We start from the raw sequence: 11,489 nt of genomic DNA on the forward strand, positions 1-11,489 counted from the left end.
CTCAACATTAAGGGTTCTAAGCACCTATGTACTGATCAGAATCAGATTGATTCATTTTTCTATTTGCAATTATAATTGAGGCATCAAAAAACAGACCTCAAGCTAGCCATCCCCATTATAGTAGAAATCCTGGATCCTCTTAGCCAATGGAATTCATTAAAATGCAAACCATAGGACTCCACCATTATGAAACCAGAACTCACCAAGAGGCATTCATAGTTTCAAGTGAACTGGCTTCTTATTGTGTCCTAGACAGAAACACTTCTTTCCATTTCACCGCTTCTCTAAATTCTGTTGAGACATTTATTCCAAATAATTCTAAATTTGCAGAGTAGGGCACAGACAGGCTCTACCAGTGAATCACGAGTTCCTGGCTTTAACCATTTCTTATTAGTAGCGGGTGAGGCAAGTAGACCACACCACCAGACAGAAGAGCTGGTAAGTTTCAGTAAGCTCAAACCCCATGAATCTCAAAATTGAGAAGGGTAAGAGTGGGGCCAACTCCCTGCCTAACTCTACCTACTCTGGAACATGTAACCACGACACTCCACTGGGGACCACAGCAATCAGCCCCATAGCATAAGAAACTGGAGTTTTCCATGCTAACAGTGATGTAACTAGATAGGCCCCAAGTGTTCAGCCAATGAGTTTCCCTTTCTGGGCATTTCTTACAGCAAAAGGTATTTAATCACTGGTTCACCCTGAGTAGTGGCCATGAATTCACATCCACCATCAAATAAAGCAATTTGAACATGCAAGGTCCTGCTCTTCATCAAGGACCGCCATGCAAGAGGCCTTCATAGTAAAGAGCCTTGCCTCCTTGTCTCCTTGTCTCCTTGCCTCCTGTCTCCTTGTCTCCTGAAGAAAGTTTTCTCTCTTCCAGCCCCTCTGTATTCTCGGCACTCATTCAGAATCCAACAGGGTTTGGCTGTATCCTGGGCTCTGCCTTCCCCTTCCTGCCTGGCAGAGGGATGCCCTAGCCCTGAGGGAAGCTTGGACTGGGGACCCCAGTTCCCAACTCCCAGCTGTATGCTAGTGGTATCTGGGTACACAGGAGACTAGGAAACACAGAAATCGTCTCAGGCTCTACTGTTTCCCACTCTAGGTAAACAGGGACCGAGGATCCCCATTATGAACTGCATTCTGCCTCCCTTGAGTGGTGTGATGGTGGCTCTCTGGGAACCCCAGCAGCGAGGCAGACAGGCAGACCACCTGGCATCTGGCTTGCAACATGGGGCATAACTAGCTGACACATACCACAGGTGGTGGCCCGCATGGATCCACACAAGAACTCTTGTTTGAACAACAACAACAAAAAGGTGAGTATCCCTTGGGACCAGGTTGGCTTTTGACATTAGCCCAAAAGATCTAAGCCTCCAATCTTTTTCCCACCTTTGCTTTTGATTGGAGCTACCTGGATGATCGCTGTCTGAAACCAGACAGCCCTCTCAGGCGTTCACAAAGACCCAGATACCCACTCCCACCTAGCCCTGCAGGTAGGGTACCACTAGGCCCCTATGCCTCCTCTCTTCCAGCTCTATGGGAAAGGATTTACAGAAAGTTGCACCCCTCTAGCTTATGGCATCACACAGCCAAGGAAACAGACACACAGAAAGCTGGAGGACATGGCTGGCAGCAGCGGTGGCAGCAACAGAGAAGGCAACCTCCACCTCTCCTTCCACCTGGGCTAGAAGAGCTCACCAAAATAATAATAATAATAAATAATAATAATAATAGGTAAAATCTTGCTGCTGACATCTTAGAAGAACACAGCTCACACAAAAACTTAATTTTCATGATTCCTTGTTTAAAATTTGTTTAAATACTCGCTCTTCTCTCTAATAGAAACATCTGAAATAATGTTCATAATTTTTTAACCAAAAAAATTGTTCTAAATTTTTTAATTTATTTAAAAATTCTTTTGGAAGGCAGCTATGCTCACCACTATACCACCAACGCTTAAAAATTCTTTTGAACTTCAAAACTCATATTGGATCTACCTCCCACAGGTTATACTGACCATGTTAATAACCGTTATTTAGTCTTTAATTAATAAAATAATACTATCTAGTTAAGCCAGTTTCTTTTTCACAGACAAGTTGTTACTGCCTATCCCAGATACATAATTAACACGGTACTTCCTCAGGTACCTGAAGCAGATGAGATAAGTAATTCCCAACTCTTCCTTCTGCTTTTCTTAATGTAAGACAGGTGCCTTCCCACTTAGAGGATTCATTCCAGGACCACAATTCCCTTAACACCCTTACCTCTTTCCTAGGGCTATAACAACAGACCTCCAATGTGCTGCCAATCAAACCATTACAGGCTTAATGTGTGCATTATACCCTCTCTTTTGGTGTAAATAAGAAAAACATAAAATAAGACCCTGTGCAGACATCTTCCTGCTGGGGTTCTGTACCCCAATAGTGACTATTCCACAGATCTCTTGCTACGAGGAAAGGAAGACAGCACAGCTTCTGCAGGCCAGACAAGAATCTAACCCACCATCTTGCTATCTCCTTGGATCTACTGGGACCACAGCTGCCTTGTTCAGATATACCAGCTGACTGAAGAGTTTTCGAGATGAGCAGAGGATGGCGTCCACAGATGACAGCTATCATGTCATGTGATGTCCCTTCAGTGAGAGATAACTTTTGCTAGTGACTAGTGACTGATAAACGTGAGGGGACTTGCATAATATTGAGATGTTTATCATTAATAGTAGAATAGCTCTTATGTTAACTTTTAACCACCCTTTCCTACAATCTGCTCTAGAGCAATCCAGCATGTCAAGTGCACCCATATTTGATTTTCTTTATCTTAGCATAGTCTTTCGACACAGGACAGTGTTTGTGAGGGAGTCTGCTAGGCTTCAGATGCGGGTACTGGTAGAGACAGGGGACAGATAAGCAAATGGTCATTGTCTCAAATGAGGTAAAATGAGTCTTTTGTAAACACACGACTGGCTGGTTCTCAAGACTGAGTCCCCTGTCCAACTTTGATGATGGAAGGAGAAGGGCTTGTAAAAGTAGCCATTCCCAACTTGAATGCAGTATCAGTCAACATGTGCTGGGCACTGCCACCTGACCTTTGTGTTTATCACCGTGGCCATCCCCTTCATAGGCTCATTGCCTCAGGCACTAGGGGTCAAGAATGGAGGTTGCCCGACATCCACAGGAAAGTCATCTTACCCAGCAGGAGCAATATTTTTCAGTCACACACTCTAGTGTTGTTAGCATTTCGTAAAGGTGTTCACCTTGTACGAGGTCATGCATATGTTCTTCCTCAAACTTACTTGTCCCTCGGGGCTCCTGTGAGCAGTCAAGCCATTCAATTACTGCAGTCACCTACCTGTTCATCCACACTCCAGTCAGATGGTCCTCTTTCTACAGCCTACCAGGAGGAGTCACCCTAGCTCCTTTCCTCGTAGGCTCTGTGAATGAGATTGCAGTGTGGTAATGGTGGTTCATTTTTCCCATGCCCATCCCAGATTCAAGTCTTTCTTCTACTGTAAATTAGACATGTGAGAAAACTTCTAGAAGGCCACAAGTACAAGAGTGAAAGTTGAGGTATTGTTATTAGAGATGAGTGAAATAGCAGTGTGGGCTCCTTCATACAGTTTAAGGGTTTGTTGTTGTTGTTGTTGTTTTAGGTTTTTTCCCACTTAACAGTGATATCTAGTGAGCCATTTATAATTTAAGATGGCTTGGTACTATACATATCAGCCTATGACTTTGTGGATTTGATAATAGCCAGGCCATGAAGAGGATCTCCTGTCAGACTTTAGGGCCCAGTATCCCAGCACTCTCCAATGGTAAGTACTTTGCTATCACAGAAGGTTTAGCATTGCTCCAGAATGCCAGGGATCTGCACTGACCCTTGTACTTGAGTCTTACTAGGCCTCTCCACAGCAGCCTTATCCTCTCTGGCTATCCTGAAGCACCGTCAGCCCCGATGACTCATAGCTATGAGCGGCAGAGCAATTTGCACTACAGTTGGAACTGCTGCATAGCTCTCTTTATGCTCTGAAAGCTTTCAAAACCAGAAGCATTTCCAGTCACCTGATAAATGGGTTGAAGCACTACACAGTTTCCGAAAGCCCAACTCTTCCTAAGCACTAAGGCTTTTTCTTAACAACGAGAGAATGAATGCAGTAACCTGTCATTTACCTGAAAGGGAGGAAGGCTGTATTCCCCCAAACCACCAGGACCTAAGCTTTTACCAGTAGGGCAGCCCACTGGCTCTTCAAGGGACCTATCTCCCATCTTCTAGCACCCCATGAATGATGCAGAGATTTGTCCTTCTCTTCAGCATTACTTTACTGATGCAGTGAAGGTGTGCCCTCTGGTGATGGATGTGTGCTCTGTTCTTCTCTGCCTTTGCAACTTTGTGCAGAACCTTTCCTCTGAGTTCCTTCTCAACACTGCTAAAGCATATCTAAAATCCTCCTCCCATTCTCTGCAGGGCACCACTGTGTCTCAGCTTTAGGTGGGCTTCCAATGGCATCTGAGGGCCAAATCCCCATATCTCTTCAAGGATACTTAATTACTAGCCATAAAAGCATACCCTTGTGCCCATACTTTGTACCCTATCCTGCTTTTGTTCTTCCAAGAATGATGTGACATCCTTAACATTCCTACCATGGGGCCTGCAAGCCTAATAACCAGAGTTTAATTGCCTGCAAGTGTGGAAGAAAAAAAAGAACCAACTCCCAGAGCTCTCTTCTGACCTTACACACACACCCACATACACACAGAGAGAGATATACACAAATAAGAGACTTCCCTCTCACTATGCCATACACATACATTGACAATAATAATTATTTTATTTTAAAATGGTTTATTATTTAATTTTATGTATGTGATTCCTTGTGTATTTATAGGCCACGTATACATGGGAGACCAAAAGAGGGCGCTGGATCTCCTGAAGCTTGCATTACAGGAAGTTGTCAGCTGCCCGACACAGGTGAGAACCAAATGTGGATCTTCTGGAGAATAGAAAGGCCTCTTATCCATTTAGCCATCTCTCCAAACCTGTAAAACTAATAAATCATAGATGATAGATATAGATGATAGATAGATAGATAGATAGATAGATAGATAGATAGATAGATAGATAGATGGTAAAAGACTTCACCCATAAATGTACCCCTTGTTCTTACTGCTCCCAACAGGTAGTTTGACGAAATAACTTGCTGTCGGCATAAAGACGTATTTCCCCTCTGCTTCACTATCATGTTGGATATTGTAAAAGTTTCTCATGCACATTTACCTCCAGCTGAATGAGGGATGTTTACATTATATAAAAAGAATATAAAAATCTCAGTGAAATAGGAAGCTTAGGATACTGGGGAGGGAGTAGGTGTACGATTGCCATTTATTGAAGTATTCCTAGCCTAGGTCTCAGAGTGCCATGTATATGTTCATAAACAGAAAGCTAACTTGGGCTCTGGGTTGAACTCAGTCTTTTTACTTCTCTTCTATCTATTCTATTCCATTCTATTCCAGTCCAATCCAGTCCAGTCCAGTCCAGTCCAGTCCATTCCATTCTATTCTATTCTATTCTGTTCTATTCTATTCTATTCTATTCTATCTCTGGTCCCATGTAACTCAAGTACACAAGGTCACCAGAGAGTCTTAATTCTACTTGGTGTTGGGATCCTCGGGGGAGGTTTAAAAGTCTACTATTTGAATGCAACTTTTAGATACGTATTTTTTTGGCCTATAGTATCATCTGTACCTCATGGTCTAACGTGAAAAATGGGAAGATTTTTGTATTTTCACAGTAAGCCTCTGTGGATGCAGACCTTGCCTGAGCCTGGCATTCTTTCTAGGCTTCTTGAGTGCTATTAGCAAAAGCCAGGAAGCTCCAGTGTCCTCTAGTTGCCATGGGTCTCTAGTCTTTCCATGGCCCCTGACACAGCATAAATAACACTTCTTTTTCCCCTTTCCCAAATAAGCCCAGAAGATGTAGAAATCTCAACAACCAAAATATACTTACAAGCCAAGGGCTATAGCACTCCCACTTGCCACAGCACTAGGGTCTATAACCATCTTGTTGAGTAAAGAGTTAGTTCCTGCATCATGAAGACCAATTTCCCCTCATCTTTCCCAAAAACTAGAGTATGAGACAGAACTCGGTGCAGAAATTTTCTGGTGATATAACCTTAGAAGCAGAAGCTAGGAAAGAAGGGGTGAAGTAGGAAAACACATGGAGCATGCCCTAGGTAAGGGTGGTCTGGGAAGTACTCAGTGATAGCTTAATACAACTGGGACCTTTTGATAAAGCGTGAATGTGTATCATAACTGCCCAGAAAGGGAACCTGTTCTCGCACTAGTCAAGACGTCAATTGTAAACCATGCCTGTGAAGAGTAGGCCCACCATACTGCTGGTTTTGCAGGTTAATATCACATTTAAGCCTTTTGCAAAGTGAATCCAGCTGTGAGCCACTCACACTCCCAGCTGAGTCTCAGTGTAAGACCTTTATATTCTAAAGTCTGAACATGAGAACAGGTTGAGTCCCTCATACTGCCTTGTTTGCAGTCACCCTAAGTGTGAGCCCTCACATAGAAATATTTACAGGTTAGTGCATGTATGAAACCCTCATACTGCTGAGTTTGCGGATAACTGAGTACAGGTGTGGACCTCTCACTAGGCTTAGCAGGAACAGCCAAGAAATGTATTTGATGAAACAACATGAAATTCAATAAAGCTACATCCAGGTAAAACCTTATTCAGATAAATAAAGGGAATAACAGATGGGAAGAAGCTAGAGGGGGTTCATGCCATGTGTAAAGCAGAAATCGTGAGGTTTAAAAGGGAATTCAAGGACAGAAAGTTAATAATTGAATTCTAGCCCTTTCCTGCAGCTAAACTGACCTTTTATGAAGTACATCGTCATGTACTAGAGGACACATGACCACCCTCATTCCTAATACCATGCCTACAAAGTAATCATCTGAATGTAATTTGAATTTCATGTGTCTCAGCTTCAGGAGAAAGTATTAGAGAATGCATGAGTATTTTCATCACTATAGCAATTACAGTCTTCATTATAAATTAATTAGTGCAATAGGATTTGATACCTCAGGCACTCGTGACTTTAAGACAGCATCAGCAGTCCAGAAGCTGATCGACAGAAACAAGATTAAGATTTAAAACTGAAATCCATTTGTTGTGAACAAGCAGAGAAGTAATAGCAGAATTATTTTCATGGGACTGGATTCTTAAATTTCTGATGAGCAAGGTATAAATGATCAGTAAAAATGCATTATTGAATTTTACTTATGTCAAGGGACTAGTAAGTCCTGAAAACCTCAAATTAAGAAATCTGTATATTTAGCTACAAGTAATTTGACTTGCCACTTGCTGAAGCCTCCTTGGATCTGTGGAGATAACTGTTGCAAACAGTGCTTAGGTAAACATGGGGATGCTGACATCAGCCCAAGGACCCTAATATTGCTTCTTTTGGGGACTATAGTAGTCTATTTCTTATTGTTTTGCTAAAATACCCTGGAAAATAACATAAAGAAGAACAGTGTTGCTCTGGTTCATAATTTTCAGATTAGTTTATTGTGGTAAAGAAATTAAGGTGTGGCAGCTTGAAGCAGGTGGTCACACAGTATCTACGGTTCAGAAGAAACAAGTAATTAACACACTGCTTAGCTAATTTTCTCATTTTTATGCTGTCCAGGATCCCATCCCAGGGATTGGCACCACCCTTGGTGGTCTTTCTATCTCATTTAACCTAATCAAAATAAACCCCAACTTGTGCTCCTGTAATTCTAGATATTATTAAGCAGACAATTGAGATCAAGCATCGCACCAACACACACAGAAGTGGAATTTGGAGAATTAAGTAGTTCTATGAGAACTATAGTAACTATACAATAGTTACTTTCTATAGTTACTTCCTATAGTAACTATACAATGTTAGTATCATCAGTGGTTTACAAAAAGTTTCCAATTTCTCCTCATCCTTGGAAACATTTGTGTTTATTATTGTTATTGTGTGAGATTCACTGGCAAGTACTGATGCCCCAGTCTACTGGAGAAATAATCTTGTCCCTTTGCCATTTTAAAAAGTGACTTACACTTTGAAGTACTTTGACATGGAAGGCCAGTTAAGCCAACATTTGTATTGCTTTTAGGAGGCAAACAGACAATTAGGAGCTGTAATTATTCAGATTCTATAGTAGGACTAAATAAGTTTCATTTATCACAAAAGTGTTCAAGTAAGCTGTAGCAGAGAAATGATTTAGATTATTTTTTTTAAATAAGAGAAAACAAAGAATGTTATCCTCAACTTCTTTGCTAAGGGATTTGAAATGGAGATGCAGCTTTCTTTCTTGTCTGTTCTTCATTCCTTAATCCACTGTTTATTTTCAGGAGTATACCAAATGTCTTCAACAGGGAAGGACAGGAGTAAAGAAATGCATGTCATGAAAATGTTCAACAAGAGTCTCCTGTCAAGTTCCATAGTTAAGAGCAGAGGTGAATCTTCAGTGGGTCCTGAGAGAAACAAGGATGACTTGTAAAGCTCCCAGAGTGGAAAGAACAGAATGTGACTTTCTAGTAAAGGTACACTTTAGACTAGAGGAACATCTTCACAGATATATGAGGATCCGCACCAGAGGTAGATTTGAAAAATGAACTTGAATATCAGGTTTGGGGATGTTATTTATTGCTTCTCTGAAATTCAAATATAAATGGGTGTCATGCATTTTCTTTGTCATGCCAGGAGACCCTAAACTATATGTCACTGAGTCTAACTCAATGATGACATTTACTGAAGACAAAAAAAAAAAAAAAAAAAAGGATTAACCCAATATTTAGAAATGTCAGGCAGGTGGATCCAATGTGAAAAAATGGTGTAATGCAGACACTTTGTGCCTCTTCCAACAGGATGATCCTATGCCATGGTCAAAGGGCTTGTCTTAGATGCAGCAATCTTGACAATTTTTTTAATGTTAAAATGCAAGTTACTGGACACAAGCTGGTCTCAGAGAGGATGGAAGACAGAAAAGCCTCCACTGTGTCCCATAAGCTGAGACACAGAAAGAAGCTGCATTTAGAGAGGAAAGCTGTGCTACCCTGTGAAATGCTCACAGGGAGGACCAGACTGCAGAGGGTGAAGGGGGAAAGGCAGTCTTTGACAGAAAGACAGCATACAGCAGAAGGAGCAGGGGATCCCATTACCTCCCAAGCAAAGCGAGTAAGGCATATACTTTATCCCCATGGCTCTCACAAAGCTTTTTGCAAAGACCCTACACACCTAAATTTGAAAATGATAGTCATAGCCCAGCAGTATTTTTTATAAACCAATGAGGTGTCTAGCAGGTTGAGTGACAGATGATAGGCAAGCAGGACAAATGTGTGGCATTAGTCTCTGTCGCTGTGACTAAATACCTAGAGAGTCAACCTGAAGAGGCAAACATTTACTTTGACTCAGAGTAGGTTCAGTTTTTTTTCTGTCAATGGAGACCCGGCTTTGCTGTCTCTGCCTGTGTCGAGTCAGACACTATGGTGGGGATTGTGTAATGTGGCCAAGTACTGGACTCGTGGCAGAGAGAAGACAAAGAGAGCTCTGATAGACCAAGGCAAGACACAGTCTTCAAGGGAGAGACACAGGAGTACACACACCTCCAATGTGAGCACTTGGAAACTGAGGCAGGAGAAAAATAAGGACAATTTCAGCTGGAGCTACACAAATATCCTTTCCAAACATCAAAACCAAATGAGAGTAACCTTCAAAGGCCTCCGGAGCTACTTCCTTCAGTTAATACTGTGTTCAGCTAAGACTCTGTCAAGAGTGTTAAGCCACTAATGGATGGAGTTGTTCCAGCCCTCATGATGCCATTATTACAGTAGACACAAATGTGCCTGTTAAAATGAATGTGAAATCAAAAGGCTCATAATTCAAGCTGAAGAACACAGAAGGAGATTGCGTGCTTGAGGCTAGAGGTGAGTTAGGCAGGAATGGAGGATACAACTCTAGGGAGAAACAACAGAGCCCATGGTGATCTTGGCAGTCTCTAACTTGCACCCATGACCAGCCCTCCCCTGACAAACATGCAAGGGCCTTTTCACACCTTCTCCCAATACATATAAAGCAACAAACTAAACTGTAAGGAAGAATGGCTTCTGAAGATTCCCCATGATAATGAGACTCACCCCCTAAATATGTATAAAAACATCCTTTTTAAATGGGATTTTTAAAAAATCCTTTTTAAGTTGGGAACCCACTAGGCTGTCCCCCCACCTCGGGGCAGTGCACTGCACTGTTGTTTTCCCTATAGTCTTAGCCACTCTTCCCAGTAGCCATTCCCTGGAACATTTGCAACTGAGTTCTCTGGCTTCAATTTATAATTTATCAGAAAGATCATCTTTGACAAGTCAAGGTTTCTTTAGCTCCATCCACTCCATAAGAATGCATTGCTCTGGCCCTGATTGCTGCCAAATTTGGACTCTCTTCCCCGGTGTGTATTGATGAATGTCTCACATGATTAAAGTGTGCCCTCCACACCTGTACAGATACTACAGTAGACTAAACAGCAGGTCAACTAGAGAGGTACCATTTTGTATGTTTTAGGTAGAATTGTTCACAGGCTACATATGATTAGATGAAAGATTTCTTGGGCCCACATCACATTTGTGCTGCATATTTGGGAGAAATTGGGAGGGCGGGACTATCCTCAGAAATTATTGTAGCTATTACAATTAAGTTAAAATACTGAATGTGTTTGCATTCCTCTCTTCTGCATTTATATAGTTACTATGTGCCTAATGCCCTGATTAAAAGAGCTTTCTAGGCTCAGTACTGTACCCCATCTGATGTTGTAAGATGTGGATGTCCAATCCCATATCCTTAAAAGACCTAGCTCAGCTCAGAGTGTACAGGAGTAGCATGCAGTAGAATGGAAGCCGGAGGGGCAGCTACTTGTGTTTCAGTGGCAATAGCTGCAACCTTGGAGGAATCAGCACTTTCCTGTGTCCCTCCCACCATATTGCAGCAGGGCTTTGAGTCAGGAATCAATGAAGTTGATGACGCATCCCTGTGGAGAAGTGGTGGGAGCATCCTTCACACTGCCTCCTTCAGACTATTCCAAGGAGAAAGCCTCAGAGAGCACAGGAAATAGGTTCTTAGACCCATGAGGCTTCCATCCTGTAGTGATGTTGCAACTGGCACATTGCCCTGGATGAGACTCACATAATGGAACAAGTAGAGGTGAATACAGACACCTGACACAGAGCATTGGGGCAGAGACCTTTCTTAGCTCTTCAGTATAAAATAATTCAAACTCAGCTTGCTAGGGTTTCTATATCACAGAGAAAATGCAGCAGTGGCAGGTCTGACTAGAGGAAGCTCACAAATTACACAGTAGGATTCATGGTGGATTGCACAGCCACCTAGATGAGCTATCCTGTTTTGCTTTCTCTCTTTCAAATAGAATGTTCTGTATGTAGACTTTTGAAAAGTGGCCAAA

This window comes from Arvicanthis niloticus, chromosome 14 (genome assembly GCF_011762505.2).
Source record: "Arvicanthis niloticus isolate mArvNil1 chromosome 14, mArvNil1.pat.X, whole genome shotgun sequence".
NCBI classification, from domain to species: Eukaryota; Metazoa; Chordata; class Mammalia; order Rodentia; family Muridae; genus Arvicanthis; species Arvicanthis niloticus.